This window comes from Bactrocera latifrons, unplaced genomic scaffold (assembly GCF_001853355.1).
Source record: "Bactrocera latifrons isolate USDA-ARS-PBARC rearing strain unplaced genomic scaffold, ASM185335v1 scaffold_91, whole genome shotgun sequence".
NCBI lineage: Eukaryota > Metazoa > Arthropoda > Insecta > Diptera > Tephritidae > Bactrocera > Bactrocera latifrons.
In genome coordinates this window covers 953,241-957,099 of record NW_017537612.1, presented here as the reverse complement: position 1 = coordinate 957,099, position 3,859 = coordinate 953,241, and the positions used below count along the sequence as shown (strand labels likewise).

Sequence of the window (3,859 nt, the reverse complement as noted above, 5' to 3'; positions counted from 1 at the left end):
TTTAAAAAAATATTAAAAATTTAAATAATATGAAAAAATATCTTCTATAAGCCTTTTTTATATAGAAAAAATTAAACAAAAAATGTATTTTAAAATTATGTACATCTGTCAGTGCAATTTTTTTTTATGAAATAAGTATTCAAAACAGTTAAAATTAAATATTGAGCAAAAAGTTATTTTAAAAATATTATAATTTTTACTAAAACTTTTATAGATTATATGAAAAACATTGTATTTAAAAATTTCAATATATCGAAAAACACAATAATTTGATCAAACTTTAATTTTATATTATCATATATTAAAAAAAACTATTATAAGTTTAAATAATAAGAAAAAAATGATCTTCATGAAACCTTTTAATGAAAAATGTTAAAGTTTATGTTTTTCGAAAACAGATGTATAAATTAAATTAAATATTATGCAAAATATTATTGAAAAGAATTGTAATTCTTACTAAACATTTTTTGTATTGTTAAAAAAAAATGTATTCATAAAATTAGATATTCTGAAAAAATATATAATAAAAAATGTTCTTATGAAAAAAGTATATAAAATGTGTTTTAAAATTAAAGATAACGCAAAAACATACTTATTGTTAGCATTTTTTATATGAAAAAAAATTGTTAAAATTGTATTTATTTAAGAAATTAGTTAATTCGAAAAAGTATAATTAATTTTTTGTTATAAAAACTCATATGAAAAAAGTACAAAGATATATTCAAAAATTCCAATTTATTCATATTATTAAAAAAAATAAACTTTAAAAAACTTTACACCTTCCTATATGAAAAAAATTTATGAAAATATATTTGAAGTTAAGTATTACGAAACAAATTAAATTTAACTTTTAGCACAAATTGTTTCATATAAAAAAGTTAATTTGAACTCAAAATTACGAAAAAAAAATTACTCAAAACAATAATAATTTAAAAAATTAAATATTTCGAAAAAATCTGTCTCTTATACACATCTAGATGTGTATAAGAGACAGATGGAATATAGTGACTAGAATAGCTGCAAAATAAAAACAAAATATAAAATATTGTTTTTTATTTTAATATTTTTTTTTTAATTTCACATTTCTTGCTTGCAATATTTTAAAACTATAGTACATTATTATAAAAAAAATTCCAACGGTAAATTTTTATNTTTAATATTTTTTTTTTAATTTCACATTTCTTGCTTGCAATATTTTAAAACTATAGTACATTATTATAAAAAAAATTCCAACGGTAAATTTTTATTTTTGCACTCTGAAAAGCAAATAAAAGGTTGTTTTCATTGTTTTTGTACTTCTGCTGCTACCTCTTCTAACTACATGCCCAGACACGTGTGAATTATGATACTGTGAAAAATAGTCAAGAAGTGCTCAAAAATCAATCAAGAGGATAAAAAAAGTGGCAGTGGAGAGGCAAAAACACCAAATAAAGTTCAATAGGGCACTCAAGTAAAAGTTATTGGTATTTACATTAGTACATAGACATGCATACATATGTATGTACGTGCGTACGTAACAAAGATAAAACAAACAAGCATCAAAAATAAAATAAAAATATACCAAATACACACATGCACACAAGCATACATACATACACACATACAGCTATGGACAGAGATTTAGCGCACTTGCATTCATAATTAGAAATATTACCGGTACTTTTGAGAGCGATATTTTCATGAATTTGTTATTAGCAGATCATCAATACTGCTTCTGTCGCCTCTTTAAATGCGTGGAAAATAACATTTAGCATTTCCCCTCAGATACCGTTAAAAGTGATCCAAATTTGTTAAAGCAAAACAAAGTTCGTAAGGCTCCCCCTCGCAAAACAACCCCCCGCGAGGATAAAATAATTTTTAGAAAATGTGAAACTGATCCTTTCAAATCCTCACGCGCGTTTATGGTCGAAGTCAATGCAGAATTGGACTTAAACGTGTCAAGTAGACTAATACGAAGACGTTTAAATGAAAATAATTTGTATGGACGTGTGAGCAGAAAAAAACCGCTATGGTCGAAAAAAAATATTAAACCGCGTTTGTCATTCGCTCATAGCATAGATTAAAAGATTTAAATTTTTGGAAAAGGATACTTTTTACGGACGAAACTAAAATAAACCGGATTGGTCCTGATGGTAAATACATCGTGAAAAAAACCAAGAAGTCAATCCAAGGTATGTACATCAAAAAGACCGTAAAGCATGGGGGAGGAAATTTAAAAGTATGGGGGTCGTTTTCATAGCGTAGAGTTGGACCCCTAGTAAAGATAGAAGGGAATATGGATAAATTTGCATATCTTAATATACTGAGGAATACAATGGAGCCATATTTCTATGATATTATGCCTGTAAATTGGATCTTTATGCACGACAACGCTCCCAAGCATACAGTAAATGTGGTAAAAAAATTGGCTTGTGCAAGAAAAAATTCCACTTCTCGATTGGCCAGCGCAAAGTCCTGATCTAAACCCGATCGAGAACTTGTGGAATGATGTCAAAGAAAAAGTTAGGCAAAGAAAATTTAAAAATTGCAACGAGCTTTTGCAGGAGTACAGGAAGCGTGGAACGCTATTCCTTAGAGCAGATGCCAAAGGTTAATAGAGAGCTTGCCACGCAGATGTGAAGCGGTGATAACGAATAACGGTCATTCCACTAAGTATTAACCAAGTTCGATATAATAACAGAAAAATTTCACGTCACATGTTAATAATATTAATTTTTCTTTGCTGATCTTTTAAAGTGCGCTAAATACTTGTCCAAGCCAATTTTGACTTAATAATGTAAATTGAACAAAATATTGTACTTTTTATTATAGAAAACTAAGAATTTTTGGCCTACTTTAGTTTTTAGTGAGGTAATAAATATTTTTTTTTTTTTTACATTATAACGATTCTACTTTCTTTAAATATAACATTATTAAGCATCATATTTCACATTAAGAAAGTGCGCTAAATCTCTGTCCATAGCTGTATATAGCTGTGTCGGTTGCAGCTATCAAGTGTGAAAATCTTCTAGCACCGTAATTTTGACTATTTAATGAGCAATTAATGAATAGTGCACTTTAGTGACAACATGAGACGGTAAATGGGAATAGGTGGCGCTACAAACGGCTTAATTACTTTTGGACCCTTGTCAATCAACAGCTGCGGACGAAGCTTTTCATAAACAAAGCAATAATATTGTATGTGCATGTGCATGTGTGCAGTTGTGTAGACAAACATATTTTGAGTTAGTAATCATTTTGAAAATTGTATCATCTTTATCAGAGCGTCCTCGCTATTATTCAATTTACATCGAATTGATTTCATGTCAGCAATAATAGATACCACAAACGAAGGGGGACACGCGCACAACCCACCATGAACTCGCAGACGAATTCAACTAAACATATTATATTTTTATTATTTAATATTTATGCGTCGGCACGTGTGCATGTTGTTTTCTTTTTGTTCTTTTTTTTTTTTTTTTGCAGAAAAATATAATAAACAAGGTCGAGGTGAGAAAAAAAGACAACACACAAAATTTTAAGGGAAGTGAAGAACAGTATAGGGTGGTCCACAAGGCAAGTGTTTTTAATATTTTTTACTTTTACGACACTGAACTAACACTTATAGCACGCAAATTAAATAAAAATACTAAAAAAACTTAAATTTTGGGAAATTGTTGTCGCCTGCATGTTTTACAGGGTGTTCTGAGGTATTGAAGGAGTGTGGAAATTACTTTAGCGCCACAAGCAACGTGTTTTAATTGACATTCATCCGGTTACTAATTTAAATTTAATTAATATTATGCAACGTAGATGAAAAAGAAGGCCAATCTTTTCGAAACTTTAAAAGAATAAAATTTAATATAAAAATATATCT

At 28.0% G+C, this 3,859-nt stretch overlaps 1 protein-coding gene across 3 annotated transcripts in view; it reads right to left on the bottom strand.

The window, feature by feature from the left end:
* The window catches only part of LOC108977559 (protein similar), a 165,868-nt gene that overhangs the window by 27,950 nt on the left and 134,059 nt on the right, over nt 1-3,859 (bottom strand). The window lies entirely within an intron of this gene.